Below are 13019 nucleotides of genomic sequence, written 5' to 3'. Positions count from 1 at the left end.
ATATATGAAACGATTCATTCGTGAAATTCGAAGGCCTGAGCTGCCACCAGAGCGGAATGGGAGGCCATTTATAATCTAGCCCGAGTGAAGCAAGGTCTATCAAAATGCCCGTGAATTGACTATATATATATATATATATATATATATATATATATATATATATATATATATATATATATATATATATATATATATATATATGATGTTACCGTGAATGTCCGAAATTTGGTTAATGTGGACATTCGCACTGAATGCTCTAAATTCCTTTTTCTCAGCGTGGATTCAATTAGTTTTATGAGTCAGCTTTTTCAGTCTTGTGCAAGCTATGATGGTAAAAGTTAATGTTAGATTATGTTAGTTTAGGTTAGGTTAGATTAGGTAAAATTTGGTTATAAATATCAGAAATGGGTTAAAAACCTAAGCTAACCCAACCTAATCTAATCTAACCTAACCTGTCATCGTCAAACCTTGCATTAAATTGAAAAAGTTATTTCAATTTATATATATATATATATATATATATATATATATATATATATATATATATATATATATATATATATATATATATATATATATATATATATATATATATATATATATATATATATATATATATATATAAATAGGTACTTGTGCATTATATCCTACAAACGAAAGGAGTCAAGTTTGGTTAATGCTAATGTAAAAAAAAAAAAATAGGGTGAAAATATAATACTTTAGAAACAAATTTGGGCTATATATTTGCACATTAGGGGGGTGGGTGGTAAAGCATAGCATATATTAAATACGTAACCTAACCTAATCTAGGTACCTTTCCCCCCCCCTAAACCCCAAAAAACAACAGTTTAAATATTGTAAACGCAATAAGAAATCACGCTTTGCGATCCATCTATCCATTGCAAATACCCGTTTGACGGGGTTCCTGTAGTATTTCCTTGTATAGTATATAGCGCTGTGTACGATACAATGCACAAGTACCTATATATATATATATATATATATATATATATATATACGTTGAGGGAGAAATACGCCCTGGAATAATCTTCATTTTATTAACGATTGATTTGTTTCACTTGTCAAAACTTGCTGGTTTTATAGCCTCCTTGTATAGTCAAAAGTCCGCTCCACGGGTTTTATGATGGACGTCGCTTTTTGAATAGAAAGATCTCAAATGACTTGTCTGTTCAAATGATGTAATAGAAAACTATTTTTAGCCTTATACCTTTACTCAATCCCAGTTTATACAGTTTTGAAACATTTATAAATATATCTCTAAAATTTTGAAGAAAAAAAAATCCTTCAAAGGGCTGAAGATTTTACTGACACTAAAGTTTATGAAAAGGCTATTGAAAACACAAAATTCAGCTAAAATGTTTTTGTCAGAGTTGAGATAGATAGGGTATGGGTTTGTCATGTATGCAATCTTAACCCTTGGAAAAAGAAAAGGGTATATATAGTGGCTTGGTAATAGTAATACCTGCCTAGGGTATATTTTCTTCCCTGGATTTATTCCTGAAAGTTTCATTCACCCAACTCGACTACTATGAAGATAGCGAGAAGCCCCTAAACTAGAATCTTGTCTTTATTTAAATTTTCCTGATTGTTTGAATTTGATATAAATTTTCGGAATGAGAGAAATGTTCATGGTTCTCATTTGCGACGCATGATGCAGTTATGTTATGTCTAGTGGAACATAATATGGAAAAGTATACCGTTCTACTTTCTCTTCAGTTGTAAGACATCTAGCCAAATAATTTGTAATCAAGTTCCACGACGAAGAAAAACCAAATTTCTGGTAACTAAGTAACAACGAGCAGATGCGTCCACTATCCGGAACAAAATAGATGATCTTAGGAGAAGCTCCAAGGGGTCTCTTGCTTAAAACCTGTTTTAAGTTTTGTTTTTTTAATCGTACCGGAAACTAAAAGGCAGTAAGTATTTCAGTCAGCTTTAGCAATTGAGACTCCCGAATCTGCGAAAGAAAAATCCTACCAATGTTAGAGGTGGGGCGTCATAAATAGGCAATGTGTGAGAAAATAAGGTAGATTTTAGGGAAAGTAATAATCTTAAAATACTAAAAGGTTTTTTAAATCAATATAAAAGATGTTTTGAGGGGGGGGGGGTGGATTTTAAGAAAAAAATGATAAATATTATGAACAAATTGTAAGAATCATGGGATGTAAAATGTTTTGCTTGCTCATTTCTATCTTTTCATAAGTACACACACAAAAAGCCTTTTGATTGAATTTGATTATGATTTGATTGCAGTCACAAAATGTGTAAATATATTTTGAAATTAAACAAGCTTTTTGGCCGGTATATTTAAGGGTACTTGTAATGTATCCCGACCACACTCTGTTTTCAAAGAGTTCGTGGTAACGAACTGTAAGTAAGGAGTGACTGACTCAATAGTCACCGGAACTCTAAAAAACGGAAATTTGATACCAGTAGATCCATCAAAAGGATCAGATTTTAATGCTGATTTCAAATATATAAGTTTCATCAAGTTTAATCTTACCTATCAAAAGTTGCGCACCTGAGAAAATTTGCCTGATTTTCGAAAAAAGGAGGAAGCACCCCCTAAAAGTTATAGAACATTAACCAAAATCACGCCATGAGATTCAGCATATCAGAGAACCCTACTGCAGAAGTTTCAAGCTCCTGTCTGCAAAAATGTGGAATTTTGTTTTTTTGCAAGAAGAAAGATCGCGGATGCGTGTTTATTTGTTTTAGTTGTTTTTTTTTTCTAGGGGTGATCATATCGACCAAGTGGTCCTAGAATATCGTGGAAGGGCTCATTCGAACGGAAATTAATAGTTCTAGTGGCCTTTTTAAGTGACAAAAAAAATGGAGGGCAACTAGGCCCCCTCCCATGCTCATTTTTTCCCCAAAGTCACCCGATCAAAATTCTTTAAAGGAGAAATTATCCTTAAAATGTCAGTGTATATTTGAACAATATTGCTTTATTTTGATACATAGTATACACAGCTATGGTTGGTCTAATATTTTAGTTTTATCGGTTAAGTAAAAAATATGGCTCAATTCTACGTGGCAGCGCTGCATCTAACACGAAGGCTTAGAGACCAATCACTTTTATATTTTAAATTAAAAAAAAAACAAGCTTTTTCGACTGTAACTAAGAAGAAACGTTAAAAATTAACACAAACAGAAATTATTCCACGTATGGAGGGGACTCCCTTCCTCACCTCTCGCTTTTTCGCTAAAGTTTTAAGATTTTTTCAAAACACTTCTTATTCAAATTCAATGCCCCTGTGTTTAAGCACTCTTTCTTTGAGTATTGTTAAATATTTTTTTTTAGTTTCTGACCATTTTCAAATCATGTCGGGAAATCTCCTCTCCCTTCATGTAAAATGTCCCCCGAAAAATTCCCATCGGAAACTTTCCTACTCACGGAAAATTCTCCCCCGTGGAAAATCTCCCCCTCCCCCTCCAAAAAAATCCGTATATTTCACATTCACAGTAACAAATAGTAAATGTGAACAATGGACAAAATTCGCAACTTAGTCATTTCCCGCGGGACTATTAGGGGTCATGTCTTCCATAAAGGCATAGTTATTGAAACCTTTCAACTATGCTGAATCAAATGGCTATCTCAAGATTTTGATTGGATGTCTTCGGGAAAAAGGGGCGTGGGAGGGGGGCTAGTTGCCCCCCAATCTTTACTCGAAAAGGGCACCAGAATCTCTGATTTCCATTCGAATGAGCTCTATCCTGATCTTTTAGGACCTTTGGTTCGATACGATCACCCCTTTTGGAAAACAAACAAATGAACACGCATCCGTAATCTTTCTTCTGGCAAAAAATACAAAATTCCACATTTTTGTAGATAGGAGGATGAAACCTCAATAGGGTTCTCTTATATGCTTAATCGGATTGTGTAATTATCATTAAGGTTGCTTGACTTTTTGGGGATGTCCACCCTTTTTTCGAAGATCAGGCAATTTTTCTGAGACTCTTAGCCTTTGATGGGTAACATTAAATTTAATGAATCTTATGTATTTTGATCAGCATAAAAAGCCGATTCTTTTGATGTATCTATCGTTATCAAAATTCCGTCTTTTTTAAGTTTCGGTTACTATTGGACCGATTCGCTCCTTACTGTTCGTTACCACGAACTGTTTTATCAAGGAATATTCTTCCCAGGCCCACTAATTTCGGATATGACTAAAGATTGCCATTTTTCATACTATATGTTACTTCGTTCTGACACTTCAAGCAAGGCCGTATCTAGGGAAGGGGGTTCGAACTCCCCACCCCGAAATTTTTGTCTGATTCATAACATTCGTAACAAAAATGCATATTAACAAATTTTTGATGCATTTTTTGTCCCCCCCCCCTCCCACAAAAAAATATACTGGCTACGGCCTTGGCTGCAAAAATAGATTCATGAAGAGTTGCCAGGTAAAAAATTATCTTCCGAATGAGCTACCTAATCACCAGCCTACGATCATCCAGTTAGTAGTCTGGTAGCGCTGGTGAAAAATGGTATCAAAATGATGGCTTGGTTAGTTTTTAAGAAATGGATGCACAATAAAATTTATCTGTCGAATGAGTGGAGATCTCCTTATGCATAATTGGAGTTGGCCGCCAGTACTGGTGGAAAATTATAGTAATTAATTTAATGCTGAGATAAGATAAAGGTCAACATAGATATTAAAAAACAAAAAATTAAACAAATACAAGGCACTGGTCCCCGCAAAGGCTATGGCCTGCATAGAAGAGGGAAGGTGACAGATGAAGACCAATTCATAAACATACAGATGAAAACCAAAAACGAGACATAGGGGGAAAGTTTTAAACGATTTATAAAAATTTATTCTAATAGCTCAGCAAAAACTAGGTCGGCTCCAGTGGAAGCCAAACCACTGATAATAGCAATAAAGAAAAACTCATAACAATAGAAAAAAAAAATTATGCGTAACTCAAATAAAAAAAAAAAAAAAAAAAAAAAAAACAGATACCAAACAAGCGACATTCATGCAACTGTAATTTGCAACCAAAAAAGCATCTAAAATCATGCAAATAAAACTGGATCATGCAACTATAATTTAAAATCAGATCTTACTATTTACTATCGTTGTAAGCAGAATCTAAAATGGGATTTTTTTTAACGGGGTCCTCTCCATCCCTGGTTTTGATTTTTGGGTTATGATATTTCCCGATCTGACACCATTTTCATGGGTTTCCGAAGTGAACTAAAGTATATCTTCTGACAATAAAATATTTTGAAAATGGATCTGAGTATTTATTTGCAAAATACCAAATAGCCGAAAAGGCTCGGTTTTGTGGGCCTCTTGGCGGACAAAATCCAGCTTTTTGTCATTTCACTCGCAGTTAGTTCTCGCAGATTGCGTCAACTATTTTGGACCCCTTCCCCATGAATAATTTCTCGATTATTTTTGTATTTTGGTATCTCCTAGGTAGCGATTACCCATTTAAATTTCAGGTCGATCGGAGACAAAAATACTAAACCTTAACGCCAGTAAACTTGAAGTCTTACTGTTCCAAGGTACATATTGAAGTCAAAAGATTAAAGTCGACTGTCGGGGGGTCCTCACTTCTACCCCCTCTCTACGAAGTTACCTGTGTGTAATACATTTTTGTTTAAAAAAAAGGTATTAGAAATTAATTTCCCCAAGTTGCTTGTTCCTCACTTTCCGTAAACTATCCTAATTATCAAACCATCTGCTATATCATTCGATATTTTTTGGCTGTATAATTTATGACATAAAGAGTCTAGATATTCTTGAGCTATTTTAAGAGAAAAAATAGTTTCTGTAATTTGTCGCACCATAAGGTATTAAGCACGAAGCCGCGAAACACTTTCCAGCCCACTGGCAGTCCAACGGTACCCGATTTGCCTTTGCTTCTACCATACCACCAAGTACTTAGTAAAGTTGGGTATATTCTGTGGTAGTTTTCTGGGACGGCGAACTTTCTCAAGGCCTTTGGGCTGTTGGGTAGAATGATGGGAATTGATGATCTTTTGTTTGGCCGGATGGAATTCACAGTGGCGGAAATAGAAATTCCTTCATTTTAACCATACTCCATTATAGACTGACTTGATTTCTGGTGTAAATTTGTCATTTACGCTTTTCTAATGCAGTAATGATCTATAAATGGGTTTGGTAATATGGGTATGATCTATAAATGGGTTTGGTAATATGGGTATGATTTATAAATGGGTTTGGTAATAAGCAAACTCAAGTCATGAGCTTGACCGATTTCAAACTGGGAACCAACTGGAAAATGCCCCTTTTCTGTTTTTTTTTTTTTTTTTTTTTTTTTTTTTTTTTTTTTACGAAAATTCCTAAGTTAGCCGTTTTTATTACTTTTTTTTGCATTACAATTAAGGTGGTAGTGCAATATGTATATCACTCTATGGTCTATTCTTAGACTCTCCGTAGAAAACTTTTTGATGAGAAATTCCATGATCAGGTAAGCGACCTTTGTCTATGGGTCTGAAACAGGTGTTTTTGTCTCCTTCAAATATTTGAGAGGTCAGTGTTTCAGTCGATATTTAATATCTCATCTTTCGTCATCAAGGCAATTTTCACTTGCATGCTCTTAGGTAAAAAAAGAAAAGAAAATTTTTTCATTTATTTATTAACAAAACAAAAGATTTAGTGTTCTGATATGTCGTCCAAGCCAGAACTCTGGTTAAAAAAAGAATTAGCGATAAAATAAAATCTTCATTTTAATGTTAGTTATATCCTTGGAGGTGTACTGATGTTTGACCTATAGCCTAACAAAAATATAAATTAAATTTATACTATTGAATATAAAAAAACATTTCCTTTCAACTGAAAGTTAGTAGAAACATAAAAAGTTAGAACGAACGGAAATTATTCTGTGGCTATATGAGGTGTGTTCCCCCCTTCTCAGCCCTTTTCTCGTTACGCTGTAGCTCTTTAATTCTTTGAAAAATTTGTAATTCTAGTTCAACGGCCCTTGTGTTTCAGCAGTCATTCGCAAATAGGGTTAGACAAAAGGGCAGCCCCCCTCATGTACGGAATTCTTTCTGTTGTTCTAATTTTTAATATTTCTCTTTTCTTTCAATTGAAAAAGCTTGTTTTTATTATTTAATTTCTAATAGTTTTTTAAATCATGCCAAGGCCTAGCCACGATATGATTGGGTCTACTGGCCCCATAAGTTCCCGATTTCTTGCTGTTAAATTATATATATCAACAATTGTAAATCGATTGGTGCTGTCCAGCTTTTTCAATTAAAAATTAAAATATTGCATTGTACTTGAAATTTCAGACTAAATTTGAATATTTAGTAACAATTTTCTATAAACCGTTGTTTTGTTCAAAAAGTTCTTATTGATATTTTTTCCTACTGAATTTTGGGTTTACGGAGAGGGGTATAATTCTTCATGTGGATGGAAATTTTGCGTGACTTGATCTCTTACGTCACTGAAGCCATTGCGATCTCTACAATCGCGGTTCTCTGATGTTCAAATACATTGTATACACATGTTTAAATACATTGACACTTTGTATATAAATAGGTAAAGAGAAATATTACCCCTTTAAATCGCTGAAAACAAAGCTCCTGGTAGCACTTGCTCCCCCTCCCCGAGCATTTTCCTCGCAAGACTCAAGATGCCCCAACTCACCTTTTCCACCTCTGTGCCGGAAGGTATGTGAATGTAATATTTTATGCTACATAGAAAGCGATTGTAGCGATGGGAGGTGTACAAATTATCTCCCCGCCCCTAGCACCAATAATAAAGGTGTAGACTGAAAATAATCCCGGGAATTACGAGATATTAGATTCCAATTTCTACCTTCCCCAAAACCATTCTATATCAAGGAGGCACACTTGTGCCTCTATAAAGAGGCGACCCACCACAATGTTAAGCGATTTCAGGTCCTAGAGGTTGCAGAGACACGGCGGTGATCGCATTTTGTAGCCCAAGCTCAAACTAAGAAATGTGCAAAATTTCATCCTCCTCCGACTTTATTTTCATGGGGTAAACTGGGCCGGAAGTTTCGACCCTCCCGCCACAGCCCCCCTTTAACGTTGTCCGATTGGGCTGAAATTTAGAGGTTAAGCTTTCCTTGGGCCCGGGAGCTTGTCTTCGAAACTTCAGCTCAATCCGATCACTCCTTTCCTGTTTTCAAAAAACCAAATATAGCCACTTAAAATTCATTTCTCTTTTTTTTTGTTATCCACGCTTACTGGCCACAGTTGGCATCGGATCCGGGTAAATTAGCACTCATTCGAAGCAGAATTCGACCTGTTAGGGCCTTTTGATATTTTCAGACCGAAAAAATTATCCCCCGAATTTACATTTACGAAAAATCTCGTTTTCCTATAAGAGCCCGCTATAAGCGGGCTCTTATCGTTTTCCTATAAGAGCCCGCGAAAACGCGGGCTCGTTTTCCTTTAAGAGCCCGCAAGCGATTTCTGGTCCTAGCGGTCGCAGAGAGACAGCGGCAATCGCATTTTGTAGCCCAAGCTCAAACTAAGAAACGTGCAAAATTTCACCCCCCTCCGACTGTATCTTCATGGGTAAAAGTGGGCCGGAAGTTTTGACCCTCCGACCACAGCCCCCCCTTTAACGTTGTCCGATTTGGCTGAAATTTAGAGGATAAGCTTTCCTGGAGCCTGGGAGCTTATCCTCCAAATTGCAGCTCAATCTGATCAGTCCTTCCCTGTTTTCCAAAAACCAAATATCAAGTTTTTTGGGGATTTGCTTACGTCAAAAATAGATTCCCCTTACTAAAAAACAATAACAATTGTGTATCTTTAGTACAGCGTTCGAAACTCCTGACTGTCAGGCAGAAAACCCGGGTTCGATTCACCGTCAGAGGAAATTTTTATATACTGAATTTGAAGTTTAAAAAAGAAACTCAGTTTCTTTTTTAAATTATTTGAAAAAATTACGTTTTCTAAAGAGTTAAAGAGGCTAAGTTACAAGGTCAACCCTTAAAACGTACAGGGATTAGGAGGCACCCTGTACGACGTGATTTGAGTATTCAGGAATTAAAAGCCTTAAAACAAGAATGTTCAAGAGCGGGGGGTTTGGGGGGCGCCAGCCCCCCAACTTTAACTCCTGACCCAATCATCTAACAGTTAGTCAATCAATACTAAGTAAGAAACTGTACAAAAACGTGCAGAAATTATTTGAAAAAAACTACGTTTTCTAAAGAGTTAAAGAGGCTGAGTTACAAGGTCGAACCTTAAAACGTACAGGGATTAGGAGGCACAGTTGAGGGCTGCCGCCCCCAAACCCCCGCTTTCGCAGCCTTTAAATAAAAAAAAGTTTTTTAAACTGAAAGTAAGGAGCGATATTAAATCTTAAAACGAACAGAAATTATTCCGTATATGAAAGGGGCTGTGCCCTCCTTAACGTCTCGCTCTTTACGCTAAAGTTTTTATTGTTTAAAAAAGAGTTGTGAGAACGTCAAACTTAAGCGTAAAGAGCGAGGCGTTGAGGAGGGAACAGCCCCTTTCATATACGGAATAATTTCTGCTCGTTTTAAGATTTAATGTCGCTCCTTACTTCCAGTTTAAAAAACTTTTTTTTTTTATTTAAAGGCTGCGAAAGCGCGGGGTTTGGGGGGCAGCAGCCCCCCAACTGTGCCTCCTAATCCCTGTACGTTTTAAGGTTCGACCTTGTAACTCAGCCTCTTTAACTCTTTAGAAAACGTAGTTTTTTTCAAATAATTTATCTTAAGGCTCAATGAGAGTTTGGATATTTGGGCATTAAAATGCAGTCTTTGAGGCATCTTCCCCCCCCCTCGCCTACAAAATGACACCGCCCCTCCTTCATAATAGCTGATATGCACTTACACATTGTTGTAGATAACTATGAAACATGAAGCAAATTAGTTTAGTTACATGAAGCTTTAAAATAAATTTCGGAACATTTTTCTGTAATAAGAAGGGAGGCATCACCCCGCAGCAACCTTTGCGCAATTATGCATCACTAACAACTTTGTGGAAAACAAAGGGAATCAACATCGTAAGATCACCGTACCCCAGCCATTTAAACATTTGCCTCTCAATTACTTGGACTATCTGTCTTGGCTTTTCTCTGTCTACAATTAGCCATATCTTGATGCAACCTACTGCAAAATACTTGATAACTTCAATTCCATATTTAAAAGATTAAGGTCCATATTTTTCATTTATCTTGTATGGACTTTGTGACTTTCAAACAGTTCGTGGTAACGAATTGTAAGTAAGGAGCGACCCGGCTCAATGGTAACCGAAACTCTAGAAAACGGGTTTTTGATACCAATACATACATCAAAAGAATCAGATTTCAATGCTGATTTAAAATATATAACTTTCATCGAGTTTAGTCCTACCAATCAAAAGTTACGCGCCTGAGAACATTTAGCTGATTTTCGAAAAAAGGGGGAAAGACCCCCTAAAAGTTGTAGAACCTTGATGAAAATCACACCATCATATTAAGCGTATCAGAGAACCCCACTTTAGAGGTTTCAAGCTCCTATCTACAAAAATGTGGAATTTTGCATTTTTTGCCAGAAGAAAGATCACAGATGCGTGTTTTTTTTTTTTTTTTTTTTTTTTTTTTTTTTTTTTCTTATGGGGTGATCGTATCGACCCAGTGGTCCTAGAATGTCGTGGTAGGACTCATTGGATCTTAAATTAAAAGTTCAAGTGCCCTTTTTAAGTGACGAAAAAATGGAGGGCAACTAGGCCCCCTCCCACGCTCATTTTTGCCCAAAGTCACCTGATCAAAATTTTGAGATAGGCATTTTGTTTAAAAGGGTATTAACTATACTAAGTATACCCTTCTCGATAACTCAATCCTTTGAATTCCCCGGGGGGAGTGCTGAAAGTTAGGATCTTCACCCGCTGTTATCGTATAGTAAAGGTTATTTGAAAGTATAAAGACGTTTTAAGGGATGATTTTTCTCTGTTAGTAGGGGGGTGGGTGGGTTGGGGGTTATGTGGGAGGATCTTTCCATGAAGGAAGTTTTCATGGGGGAAGGGACATTGCTATGAAGGGGGCGCCGGTTTTCCCAGCATTATTTAAAAAAAAAGATCAGAAATTACATATGAAAAAAAACAAGTTTTCCAACTGAAAATAAGGAGTAACATCAAAACTTAAAACGAACAGAAAATATTACGTGTATGATTGGGTTCACCCCCTAAGTCAGTACCTCGCTCTTTAAGCCAATGATTTTTTAGTACTTTCATAAGAGCTATTTATTCTAAACAACGGCCTTTGTGATTAAGAGGTCATTTTAAAAAAAATTGGAACAAAATTCGAACTTTAGCTTAAAGAGCGAGGTATTGACTAGTAGGCGAGCCCCCTAATATACGTATTAAAAATATATGAATATAGAAGTTTTTTACGTAAGTTAATTCGTAAGTTACGTATATTTATTACAAATAAAAACGTTCGTAAATAAAAATAAACAAGTTAAGAGAAAGCCATTTAACCAAATAAAAGTAAAATTAATATGCAAATTTTGTTTTAATTATTCATGTACGGTGAGCTAAAATCAAAACCTGCGTCAATTTATAAATGTTCAAAAATTAAATAAAAAAAAACACGTTTTTTTTTACTGAAGGTAAGGAGCACCATTGTAACTTAAAACGAACAGAAATTATTCCGTATGTGAAAGGGGCTGTCCCGTCCTCAACGCCTCGCGCTTTACGCTGAAGTTTGATTTTCTCGCAACTCTAATTTTTTTTAAACAATACAAAAACTTTAGCGTAAAGAGAGAGGCGTTTAGGAGGGAACAGCCCCTTTCATATACGGAATAATTTCTGTTCGTTTTAAGTTTTAACGTCGTTCCTTACTTTAAGTTAAAAAAACTTGTTATTTTTATTTAATTTTAGAAAAGAACACGCCACCATGCGGCAATAATTCTCTCTGCTACTGGGAAGCTGAATGTATGGTTTTTCGTTACTGTAAATCACTGTATATAGACAACATAATTATATACATTATTATTTATAATGTATAAATTATTTATACATTATCTATTACATTATCTATTATTTACATATTATCTATTATTTACATACAGTGCTTTAAATTGACTGGCTATCTCAGAATTTTTAATCGATGGCAACTTGGCCCTTCATGGGAGCCAAGATTTGTCAACATTTTTTAATCAGCAGACATTTTCAGATGTTCTGAAAATAAGTCAAAACTAAAGAAAAATCGGACTTTCGGAATTGCCATCGTTGATTTTTCTTCCGTTACTAAGTTTTAAAAATCAAGTCTTGAAATCTAAGTCATGTTTCAGTATCGTAGCAATGATGGCTCGTTTAATCTTTTTTTTTCTTTCTTTTTCTCTCAGCCCAATTGCTACAACTTACTTCCCTAAAACCTATTGCAGTAGAACTGATCCCAGCCAATATTTTCGATTTGGGCCCTCCATTGGGGGTGTACTTTTTTGATGTTCTAATATAATATGTATTGTTTAAGTTGATCGAATAACCTTATGCCCGATTGATAATTACAAATATTTTATTGATGTCCAAAAATAAGAAGTATATAAATGTTTCAACGAAAATATCAAAAGCATGTAGTTTTCAATAAAGTGCCAGTTGTCTTACGAATGAGAGATGAGGGACAACACCCCCTCAACGTCGGAGTATTGTTTTAATTCTTGATGCTCTAAGTAACGTTGCTCTTTGCTTGTGTTTGGAGATACTTTTTTTTTCTTTTTTTTTATCGATAAGGAGGCTCTTTCATTTGAATTTGAACTCGAGTACTCTTTTAGGCACCATGTAGTGTAGCACAAAGGGTTCACCACTATTATTTCAAAAAAAAAATAAAAAAAAAATAAAGGGGACGAAAAAAACGGTTGTTGATGGGATGGTCCCATTTTAACCCTTACGTCATTGTTGTTTATATGAACAAAAAATGATTCAGTAACTTCTCCGGTGTAGCTTGTCTAAGAATTTATCAGTTTAAAATTTATATATTTCATTTCGAAGATTTATGTACTCGACCCAGCTATGACGAACAGAGATTCAACTTCAGTTT

The 13019-nt window shown here is 35.5% G+C and overlaps 1 protein-coding gene across 2 annotated transcripts in view; it reads left to right on the top strand.

The window, feature by feature from the left end:
- The window catches only part of LOC148955250 (uncharacterized), a 115121-nt gene that overhangs the window by 33438 nt on the left and 68664 nt on the right, over positions 1-13019 (top strand). The window lies entirely within an intron of this gene.

The sequence above is a fragment of the Artemia sp. Qi Xiang Cuo genome, chromosome 2, assembly GCF_049724085.1.
Source record: "Artemia sp. Qi Xiang Cuo chromosome 2, ASM4972408v1, whole genome shotgun sequence".
Classification (NCBI taxonomy): Eukaryota; Metazoa; Arthropoda; class Branchiopoda; order Anostraca; family Artemiidae; genus Artemia; species Artemia sp. Qi Xiang Cuo.
Note: the sequence above shows the minus strand (reverse complement) of the source record. Positions and strands in the feature narration are given on the sequence as shown.